The 12,217-nt window shown below is 39.2% G+C and overlaps 1 protein-coding gene across 1 annotated transcript in view; it reads left to right on the top strand.

The window, feature by feature from the left end:
* Window positions 1-8,498, top strand: part of usp22 (ubiquitin specific peptidase 22) — a 73,687-nt gene extending 65,189 nt beyond the window's left edge. The window contains exon 15 of the transcript XR_012591911.1: window positions 8,300-8,498. The gene's annotated coding sequence lies outside the window, so the exon portion shown is untranslated. The remainder of the gene's footprint in view (window positions 1-8,299) is intronic.
* The last annotated feature ends 3,719 nt before the right edge of the window (window positions 8,499-12,217 follow it).

Raw genomic sequence — 12,217 nt, 5'->3', positions numbered from 1 at the left:
GCTGTTCTCATACACTGTTTGTAGCTATACCTACGAAAAGTAATTCACTGTGATTCTTATAATTCATATCCCACGAAATCAATTTGTATGTAATCCGTGTAATTGTGAACACGTATTAAGAGCGGCAAACACTGCGTAGGGAGGAGGTCGGGGTGCACGGGTGGGTCAAAAAACATCACACTTTCGCCCAGGAGACCATTGTTCATACCCTGTGTGAAACCACAAGTCAACGTGGATATATTTGTCACCTAACTTCCACAATCTTTTCCTAAACCTAACTCAGTAGTTTTTGTCACGGAACTTCCGTAAGTAAGTTACGCCTCTTCCAGTGTGGCGTAACCACTTCTGGTGTGGCATATCTTAACCACGATCTGTTCCTAAACCTAACTAAGTAGTTTTGTTGCCTAAACCTAAACCGAGTCAATCTTTTCCTAAACCTAATTAAGTGGTTTTGTTGCCTAAACCTAACTAAGTAGTTTTATTGACTAAACTTAACTAAGTGGTTTTGTTGCCTAAACCTAACTAAGTAGTTTTATTGACTAAACTTAACTAAGTGGTTTTGTTGCCTAAACCTAACTAAGGAGTTTTATTGCCTAAACTTAACTAAGTGGTGTTGTTGCCTAAACCTAACTAAGTAGTTGTATTGCCTAAACTTAACTAAGTGGTTTTGTTACCTAAACCTAACTAAGTAGTTTTAATGCCTAAACTTAACTAAGTGGTTTTGTTGCCTAAACCTAACTAGGCAACAAAACCACTGAACTATTGTGTTCCTTTCCACAATAGTTTTATTGTCTAAACTTAACTGAGTTGTTTTGTTGGCTAAATCTAACCAAATCAATCTTTTCCTAAACCTAACTAATTGGTTTTGTTGCCTAAACATAACTAAGCTATTTTGTTGCCTAAACCGAACTAAGTGGTTTTGTTGCCTGAACCTAACTAAGCTATTTTGTTGCCTAAACCTAACTAGGTAGTTTTATTGCCTAAACTTAACTAAGTGGTGTTGTTGCCTAAACCTAATCAAGTAGTTGTATTGCCTAAACTTAACTAAGTGGTTTTGTTACCTAAACCTAACTAAGTAGTTTTAATGCCTAAACTTAACTAAATGGTTTTGTTGCCTAAACCTAACTAGGTAGTTTTACTGTCTAAACTTAACTAAGTGGTTTTGTTGGCTAAATCTAACCAAGTCAATATTTTCCTAAACCTAACTAAATGGTTTTGTTGCCTAAACATAACTAAGCTATTTTGTTGCCTAAACCTAACTAAATGGTTTTGTTGCCTGAACCTAACTAAGCTATTTTGTTGCCTAAACCTAACTAAGTGGTTTTGTTGCCTAAACCTAACTAAGTGGTTTTGTTGCCTAAAAAGACTGGAGCGGAAATTGACGCTGGACTTTCGTAGGCACGAAATATGAGGAATAACTTTCCGTAAGATATCATATGAGCCGTTGTGCGAGAATGTTATATCAAGCTAACTGTAGGCCTACAGCCGTTAAGTTTAGCTTAGCATAACGACTGGAAACAGCTATCCTGACTGTCCAAGGGTAACAAAACCTACCACCACTATGTACAGACCATGCAGACGTTAGCTGTGAGCTAGTTAGCCCCGGCCATGTGTGTCTGTGCGTTGTGTTTAGCTCAGCCTCTGACTGAACTCAATTTACCAGGAAGTCAGATTTTTTTTTGTTATTTCCCTCCAGTCTGTACCCTTTTTTTCCTCTCGTCTCTGTACGTTTATGAATCAGGCTCATAAAGCCTCAGGATGAGTCAAATTCTGTTGCTCACGCTGAAACATATTCAACTCACACGTCAATTTGCACCACCCCTCGGCGAATTTTGCGTCTGATTGTATCGCTCCATTGACTTGATATGCAATCACGCCGCTTCTAAAATCCTCCTTGTGGTTAGGAGTTTAGGAGTATTTTACAGTAGTATGGTTGGGAAAATATCAACATTTTGGCAACAGCGTACAATGACATTTCGGAGGAAAAATCACTCCCTACATCCCCATCAGTAAAAACATGAAATGGTGTCAGGCAGGAGGAGGGGAGACGAGGGGAAGCGAGGTCTGTTTTTTTGAGAAACAGCAGCACCGACAGCAACACATCATTTTCATCACTGATCTTATATGTTTTCATAGTTTATTTCATGCCATAAAACTCATTTTGCAATGTCTAATGCTTTACACCACACAGTGTTCATTAGTCAGTTTGCTGTAGCCCAATGTGTTATCAGCAAAGCAGTAGCCTACGCAATAAAATGTCCATTTTTTAAATTGATTTTTACTGCTCAATACCACCGCCCACTGCTGAAAGAAAATTATGAAGTGAATTATAGTACATTGTGCCTTTTAAATAGCTGATACACAATGTGATGAATCTTTCTCTTTCTTTTTGCTTGACACAAACACACACATAGCCTTGAACATCATCGGTCAACAACTCTACACTTGGCCTTCACCTCTGACACACGTCTAAGTCAATAAGAAACCTATTTCAGGGTAAAGGTCCATTTAAGATAAGATTTAAAGATCAAAAACTGAGAGCATGCAGTCAGTTTCTTGTATTATTTCCTTTATTACGCCTTGCCTACACAGAAAAAGCAGCAAGAAATGCTTCCATTTTAACCAGCTACACACAGCATGGACTGGGCATTTTTTCCTCATTTATGGGATTAAGTCCATGATTGTTGTCTTTGGGGCTGTGAGGTCTGTCCAAATCCGTTTGAAAAGATCCAGGACAGACACTGACGGAGCGGAGGACTCTGTTGTGCTGCTGACGTATTGTTTTTGCTGTGTATAGACGAGGTGTTGCTGGAAAGAGTGAAGCCGCTACAGAAAAGTGTCAAGCCATATATGTCTCTTTTCCCTCTGCAGCCCAACGCCTGCCTGTTATCCTGTCATGTGTTATTCTTTTGCCATCTTCTCAGCCGGCTTCACATACATTTCATGGCCCCTTGGCAAAAAGCTACCAAACAGACAAACAACATCTCCAAAGTGTGACTGACTCAATGTTGCTGAAAATGTTGCAGAACCTTGATGCTCGTGCTTGTCGTGAAACTCTTCCAGGGAGAAAGTAAGCACGCATTGTGACGTGATTTATCTGCTGTTTATCACCTTGACTACTGGTGACAGCGCAGTACTGCAGCACATAAACACATGCCCCTATAGTGCCAAGAGCAAGAGCGAAGGAGCTGCACATCATCTGGATTACACAGCATGGACAAATGACTTGTCCTCAAGGTCACAGAGCTTTGAATATTTTTCTACCTCAGTTCCTTTCCATCCACCATGGCAGCCACAAAAGAAGAACTTTCTGGACATTTTTTGGCTCACGTAAAAGTTGAAATGATTTAATTTTAGTACACATTAGGTCAAGATTAGTCTCGCATAGCCAGACCTATATCTCCACAGCGCTGTGTCAGCAATAAAAAAAGGTCTGGCTCCACAAATTATCATTTTGCTATAGGGGGAAAAAAATGCTCTGGTTTGTTTGTATTTCTTTAAACCATTCACAATCGTCTTGGGCGGTGCTAATCAATCAATGAATTACGTCCCTTCGTAGTTACGTTGTATCAATTTATAGTAATTTTACCTCCCTTTGTAGTCGCGTTGTGTCAGTTTATAGTCATTTTGTCTCCCTTTGTAGTTGTGTTGCGTCACTTTATAGTCATTTTACGTCTCTTTGTAGTTGTGTTGCATCACTTTATAGTAATTTTACGTCTCTTTGTAGTTGTGTTGCATCACTTTATAGTAATTTTACGTCTCTTTGTAGTTGTGTTGCATCACTTTATAGCCATTTTACGTCTCTTTGTAGTTGTGTTGCATCACTTTATAGTAATTTTACGTCTCTTTGTAGTTGTGTTGCATCACTTTATAGTCATTTTACGTCTCTTTGTAGTTGTGTTGCATCACTTTATAGTCATTTTACGTCTCTTTGTAGTTGTGTTGCATCACTTTATAGTCATTTTACGTCTCTTTGTAGTTGTGTTGCATCACTTTATAGTCATTTTACTTCCCTTTGTAGTTGTGTTGCATCACTTTATAGTCATTTTACGTCTCTTTGTAGTTGTGTTGCGTCACTTTATAGTTATTTTACGTCTCTTTGTAGTTGTGTTGCGTCACTTTATAGTCATTTTACGTCTCTTCGTAGTTGTGTTGCGTCACTTTATAGTTATTTTACCTCCCTTTGTAGTCGCGTTGCGTCAATTTATAGTCATTTCACCTCCCTTTGTAGTTGCGTTGCGTAACTTTATAGTCATTTTACTTCCTTTTGTAGTTGTGTTGCATCACTTTATAGTCATTTTATGTCTCTTTGTAGTTGTGTTGCGTCACTTTATAGTTATTTTACATCTCTTTGTAGTTGTGTTGCGTCACTTTATAGTCATTTTACGTCTCTTTGTAGTTGTGTTGCATCACTTTATAGTTATTTTACCTCCCTTTGTAGTCGCGTTGCGTCAATTTATAGTCATTTCACCTCCCTTTGTAGTTGCGTTGCGTAACTTTATAGTCATTTTACTTCCCTTTGTAGTTGTGTTGCATCACTTTATAGTCATTTTAAGTCTCTTTGTAGTTGTGTTGCATCACTTTATAGTCATTTTACGTCTCTTTGTAGTTGTGTTGCATCAGTTCATAGTCATTTTACATCTCTTTGTAGTTGTGTTGCATCAGTTTATGGTCATTTTACGTCTCTTTGTAGTTGTGTTGCATCAGTTTATAGTTATTTTACGTCTCTTTGTAGTTGTGTTGTGTCACTTTATAATTATTTTACCTCCCTTTGTAGTCGCGTTGCGTCAATTTATAGTCATTTCACCTCCCTTTGTAGTTGCGTTGCATAACTTTTTTAGTCATTTTACATCTCTTTGTAGTTGTGTTGCATCACTTTATAGTTATTTTACGTCTCTTAGTAGTTGTGTTGCGTCACTTTATAGTTATTTTACCTCCCTTTGTAGTTGCGTTGTGTCACTTTATAGTCATTATACATCTCTTTGTAGTCGTGTTGCGCCACTTTATAGTCATTTTACTTCCCTTTGTAGTTGTGTTGCGCCACATTATAGCCATTTCACCTCCCTTTGTACTCGCGTTGCGTCACTTTATAGTCATTTCACTTCCCTTTGTAGTTGCGTTGCGTCACTTTATAGTCATTTTACTTCCCTTTGTAGTTGTGTTGCGTTACTTTATAGTCATTTTACCTCCCTTTGTAGTTGTGTTGCGCCACTTAATAGTCATTTTCCTCCCTTTTTAGTTGCGTTACATCACTTTATAGTAATTTTGAGTCTCTTTGTTGTTGTTCTGCATCTTTTGTAGTCATTTTGTGTCTTTTTGTAGTTGTTTCATGTCTCCTTGTTGTCCTTTTGTATCTCCTTGCAGTCCTTTTGCATCTTTTTGTAGTTCAGGTGCTGCTGTTAGTTCAAAAAGTGCACCTGAACTTCGGTATTTAGTTCGCATTGGCGGGGAAGCGAGGCTGTCTTGACACACGTCCAAAGTTTCCTGCCACAGCAGATCCACACTGACGCTCCTCTTCGCAGATAATACACTGAATACTACACAATACTGAATAAAATGTTAAAGGAAACCTGAGGTGCAGGTTCTATTTTCTTGAAGCAGAACTATTCTGCTGTTCTGATTTAAATCACTTTGCTAATTGTACTGTATTTTACTGAAATGTTACTGTAGCCTCAGTATGCTGTGCAGCTTTAATGAAGAAAAATATCCTTGGGCCTGAGACCATTAGGCCTGTTCAGTAATCCATCCATGGCCAGGTCCACTGTGCTTTTCTTCCTGCCTAGCTCTGCCAAGGTGATTCTAAAGCGGATTTCTTAACCTGGATTTACAGATACCTCATATTAGTGTTGACCACATAAGTCAGAAGATAACTGGGTGGGCCAATATGGGTCAGCCTTGAAGAGGTTTAACTCTACCAACCGAAAGTCCTTTTCTATATTATGTTTTACCTCCCTCCCTGGTAGTCTTTGGAGTGCCCTGGAGATCCATTTTGGGATCAATATTTTTCTCATTTTATCTGCTCCTGCTTTGCCGCATCATTCAATTTTCATTTAATTTCACTTTTTTGCAGATGATACGCAGATATACCACTTAAACCTGGCAGCCCCACTAGTCTCTCCTCTTTGAGAGACGGTTTTATCAGATATACAAAAATTGGATGTCTAAAAATGTTCCACAGCTTAAATCAGACATTGTTCAAACATGTTGAGTGTCCAGTCAGAAACCATGGTGTGATGTGTGATGTGACTCTAAATTGTAACTTTGTGACTCTTAACCAAATCTAAGGAAAAGGAACATACCAGGTCCCCCTTTAAGGTCCTTAAAATTGATTTAAAGATCTTGCTTATTACATTTAAAGCACTTAATGGCTTGGCCCTAGATCTCTGTCCTTATCAAATCTTTCCTTATCACCCTGCACACAGTCTGAGATCCTCAGGCAGGAACCGGTTGGCAGTTCCCATAGCTACATTAAGGGGACAGAGCTTTTGCTTTTAGGGCACCTCAACTGTGGAATGACACGCCAGACAAACTCTTCAGTATTATCTTTTAAATTCCTTTGGAAAACTCACTTTTATCGAATGCCATTCTTATGGTTCGTGTCATCAGGGACGTTTTTGAACGCAAGAGGGGCATCTCTTCCCAGCACTGGATGGATGGCGGTATCACAATAGTTGATTGATCCCTGAAACAAGATACACCAATACACAATTGGACATTTTCTTGGCTTTCTTTCAAGCATTGGAGGGTTAGCAGTGGTGTGTGTATGCAGGATCGTAGCCCAATGACATCTGAAAACATACAGGCCACACCCTCCTACAACTGCGCAAACACTTCCTGGCTGCACCTAATTGGACGAACGCTTTCACTCGTGGGATGTCTGCTCCTGGATTTCAAACTAGACCAACACGGCGGGTCGTTTGGAAACTTTCTCTTATATTACGAAAATAGTGTTTTCTGTAAACACTGGCGGCAAGAAATAAAGCATGCAGTTGCAGAATCTGTCTTCATTTTAAATCGACAAAGTTACTTTAAAAGTTTCTCGGGAGTTTCCAGAGGTGGCGAGTCACATTGGACGACCCTGACACTGCTGCTCTGCGTCTATCACCTGACGAAGAAGCGTAGGCGTCACAGTAGAGATGGAATTTTAAAGGTGAATGACATGACCATGTCACACTGTCTGCTTTTTAAAAAATAATTGCAGTCTCAAGTGCAGATACGCCTATTGTCCAAGTCCCACTCTTTTGGGAGGTTAAAAACAGTTCAGCAGCAAAGCAGTTGAGAGACACTAGACATTCAGACACACCAAATACTGGCAGGAAGATACCTGCATGTTAGTTTGTGTGTGCATTTTGTTGGACTTTGTGTAATGTTCAGACAGTATGTCTCTTCTCCTTCTGTATGCTGGTCTTATCCCTTTTGTGATGTCAAAGCTATGGCTGTCAAAGTTAATGAAGTAAACGCAAATTTGTTTTAACGACGCTAAAATCTTTAACGCATTAATTCAATAAATTTTTTAGAGGTTGTAGCGGGCTTAGTTTTAAAGCTAGAGTGAAGATACTGGTATCATATGAAACTAGAAAGCCTAAGGAATCCATTGGTACCATGGCATACTGGTTTGTCATGAAGGAGACTAAATAACGCTTCAAACCTACGCTAAATTTAGGCAAAGAAAACCTGTCATGGCCATTTTCAAAGGGGTCCCTTGACCTCAAGATATGTGAATGAAAATGGGTTCTATGGGTACCCAAAAGTCTCCCCTTTACAGACATGCCCACTTTATGATAATCAAATGCAGTTTGGGGGTAAGTCATAGTCAAGTCAGCACACTGACACACTGACAGCTGTTGTTGCCTGTTGAGCTGCAGTTTGCCATGTTATGATTTGAGCATATATTTTATGCACATATTTTATGCTAAATGCAGTACCTGTGAGGGTTTCTGGACAATATTTGTCATTGTTTTGTGTTGTTAATTGATTTCCAATAATAAATATATACATACATTAGCATAAAGCAAACACATTTGCCCACTGACATGTTGATAAGAGTATTAAATACTTCAAAAATCTCTCTTAAAGGTCCATTTTGAACAGATAAAATACGTTTGATTAATTTGCGATTAGTCACGATTGATCAGAGACAATCATGCGATTAATCGCGATTAAATATTTTAATCGATTGACAGCCCTAGTAAAATCTTTTCTTTCTTTTCTCCAGCCTGGTGTGTCTGGAACAAGTGTAGCCTGAAAAGTTTCAGCCTGTTGCAGTTGAGGAGAAGTGACTGTGCTGTCTTGTTTTCAGTGGAGAGTTCATTCACCCAGAACAGAAAAGAGCCTTGATCAAGATCAGCGACCACAAGGACCTCGGAGCGAAGGGGCGGTCAATCACCTGCAGGCGGAGGAGTGCGATGGTTACTCCAGAGTGTAGGGTTATATCATAGCTGGGAGGCAGGAGCAGCTGTCTTCACTTTATGATAATAATACTATAAAAAAAAAAGACAAATCTGCAATAAAAACAAGAAAGCAAATAATCTTGTATCTGTGTGGCAGCATGCGGTGAGAGAAGATACAAATGATGAGCTAGAATTATTCATAACAAACGCCCTATTCTGTGCACATATCAGTTGGCAGCGGGCCAGCCGCCTGAATTAAACTTTAAACATTCTTGTCTCCGCACTCCATGAGCCAATTGTGAGCTAACGTAAGAAATCTCCACTCACCCGGACAACAAATGATGATATCATGACCATTGGAAAACGTTTCAGGCACAAACCTCCAGGTCTGTGCAGAAATATTTCGAATGGTCCTGAGATGTACTGTGTTATTGCTGTGGTCTGTGGACTGTGAGCTGTATGTGTCAGCCTGTACGGTCACATGCTCGGTGCATTGATGTGTTAGCTGAATAATAAGCATATGTGCCAGCACTTTGATGGAGCACTTTTATGATCCAAAACCGGAATCCTTAAAAGGTTGTCAAAAAGCTCAACCACACTGCTTTATTGACTGAATAGGAGATCAACAGAAGGATTGGCGGAGCTTTAAAAGCCTGTTATTAAGCTTCATTTTTATAACTGTGACAATCTGTGTGAAAATTATAGTCATGTTCTGCCTTTGGGTGTGATTGTAATCTGCTTTTATTTTGTTCTTCATTTCAATTCATTCTCAGCGGAGCAGTACATCAGTGTGGCATTGTACTAAGGGCACAGTGACAAGACAAACTATTTGTTCCTCCGCTGTAGGAAACACTCATTAATATGAACCTAAGTGTTAAAAGACAGTGGTTCTCACTCTCTTTAGCTTGTGTCTTCTTGCTATGTTCTTATGTTGCAGATGTGAAAACAGTCAAATTGATTCATTGACTTTGCAGAAAAGATATCTCTTCATCATTTCATCTTTTTGATATGACTGAGATTTTAGGCTTTGAAGGTTTGCTGCTTGTAATCAGTGCTAGAAGTGGGCCGGTACTCTGTATGCAGTACCAGCACTTCTACATTTTACTCTTGAACCATGTACCGTGACTTTTTCTTGCGCACTTCTCACAAGCTGACAGTACTCTTTTCTGCCCTCTCCATATCAGGTTCTCTGGGCTATTCATAATGTCCCTTAGGGGCAGCTGTGGCTCAGAGGTAGAGCAGGTCGCCCACCAATCGGAAGGTCGACAGTTTGATCCCCGGCTCTTCCAGTCCACATGTCAAAGTGTCTTTGAGCAAGATACTTAACCCCAAATTGATCCCGAAGGCTGCACCATCGGTGTGTGGATGATTATTTAGATTAAATCCTGATGAGATTAGTGTGTGAATGTACTGTATACATGTAGTGTAAAGGGCTACATGGTCAGAAGCCTAGAAAGGCACTATATAAATGCAAGTCCATTCACTGTTTAAATAATCTGCATTACCCAGGGGGCACTGGGGGCACTACGTGATGCTCACCTGTTCCCGCTCTCGTCTGCCTGCTTTTCTCTGTCGGCGGTCAGTCTAAGTAACGTTACATTAACCTTACAATAATGAATCTGATGACTTTAGACTTAACAAAATCAAAAAAGACTTGTGACTTCATTTTGAAATTTGGTCTTTTCATTTGCTAATATTGTAAAGGCTGTCTAATGACCTGTTTAGGACTCAAAGCACAAAGGCTTTGACTTGACTTGAGACTTGCGGAAGTTGACTTGGGACTTGACTTGGGGCTTTTTGGTCTTGATTTGGGACTTGTTGGTATGATTTCGGAATTTTTTTGGAACTTGGTCTTGATTTGGGACTTTTTTGACTTGTTGGCCTTGACTTATTGGTCTTGACATGGGACTAGTTGGTCTTGACATGGGACTTGTTGGTCTTGATTTGGGACTTGTTGGTCTTGACTTGGAACTTGTTGGACTTGATTTGGGACTTGTTGGTCTTGGCTTGGGACTTGGCCTGGCTCCAAAAGGGCCACACAAAGAGAACACGAACAGAGTGAAGAGGATGACACAACAGAGCTCCGAAAGTCAAATCCTACGTTAAGCTAACATTAGCGGCACTCCTAGCAGCGAAGAACCTGTTGATGTCACGTTTGCATTAGCAAAATCAGCTGCAGCCACTACTACCGCAGCCAACTACGACGTTAACAATAACATGAGTCAAGATGAATGGCCCGACTGTTGGTAAAAGAATCAAATGCTGTAATAATATAAACAATGGCTGTCCAGCTGACTTTTAATGGAAGCTCATTGTTCTTGGTTGGCAGTCTGTAAAGCATCCGAGGCACTCTGATTGTCAAATGCTGCATTTTTTCTCCCAGAACAACTGGTTCATTATCAAAGACCGATATGAGAATAAGGGGAGTACTGGCCCTCCACTTCAAGCACTGCTTGTAATCATATACAATTTAATTTAAGATGGTATTAATTTGATTGGCTGATTCAACTTGATTGTTTTGAGTTAGATGAAATAATGAGAGAAGATTAAGCAGTACAAATGCTACTCACACATAAAATAAATACAGAAGAAAAAAAGAATATAAAAAACATTTTTTGATCACACCACAAGTAATAAATTGGTTACTATGCCAACCTCTATAGTAGCCTGCAGCTCTATCCTTTTCATTTTCTATAGGTCTATTGTATGTTGCCCATACCAAAGAAAAACATCCAATGTCCTAACATTGTATACAGACAGCTTTTGTATCAATCAAGCTCTGACCATGGATGTTTCAATGCTCAGCTGGTTCTCATACCTGAGTCCTCACTGACTGCTATCTTGTTCTTATTGTTAGCATTAGATTACACACAGCCACAATGCAAGTGGAAAGCAAGACTGAGCAACATAAATAGTTCTGGCTGCCCCATTATAGTTTATTTGGTACTTATAAATGTATTTATGTGTAATTCCATTTTTTGTGTGAATATCTGCAGTACCAGGGCTAAGAAAAGAAGAACAAAGACACACAATGTGTCCATACTTGCATCGGTAAAATATTCAAATCTCACACACTGATATTGGGAAAACATTTTCTGTCGACCAAAAAGCAATATCCATCGTATGACATTATTTGGAAGTGTGCTGGGCTGCATAAATATTACTCATAAAGATGGAAGTAAAAAACAACAACACACAACACAACAGCTAATCAACTGTAATGAATGTTTTCCTCTAGACAGTGAGTCAGACATACATAGTACAGCCAAGAGGTTTACTGTTGACACAAAAAAGAAGAAGTCTTAAAAAATAAATCTTAACTCAAGGTCCACTTTCTAGCCTCCCAGAGCTTTCAACACGAGAGTGTGTTTAGTTGTCAGGAAAACAACTAAAACTGACTATGGTCATAGTTGACAATTAATAAATTGAAAATTGTCATTGTTGATAGTTAAAATAGATGGAAGTAAAAAACAACAACATACAACACAACAGCTAATCAACTGGAATTAATGTATTTCTCTTTGAAGTAAACTTCTCTATCAGCTTAATTAGGCGCACCTCTGGTTTTACAAAACCAACTGGCTCCTCTAGACAGTGACTCAGGTGTACATAGTACAGCCAAGAGGTTTACTGTTGAGCACAAAAGTTCATTCTTGACTTTTGAAATTGTAGTTTCACAAAAAAAGAAATCTTAACTCAAGGTCCACTTTCTAGCCTCCCAGAGCCTTCAACCCGAGAGTGTGTTTAGTTGTCAGGAAAACAACTAAAACTGACTATGGTCAGTTGTCATAGTTGACGATTAATAAATTGACAATTGTCATTGTTAA

This window comes from Sebastes fasciatus, chromosome 20 (assembly GCF_043250625.1).
Source record: "Sebastes fasciatus isolate fSebFas1 chromosome 20, fSebFas1.pri, whole genome shotgun sequence".
NCBI lineage: Eukaryota > Metazoa > Chordata > Actinopteri > Perciformes > Sebastidae > Sebastes > Sebastes fasciatus.
The sequence above is the reverse complement of the archived record's forward strand: the minus strand, read 5'-3'. Positions and strand labels throughout refer to the sequence as shown.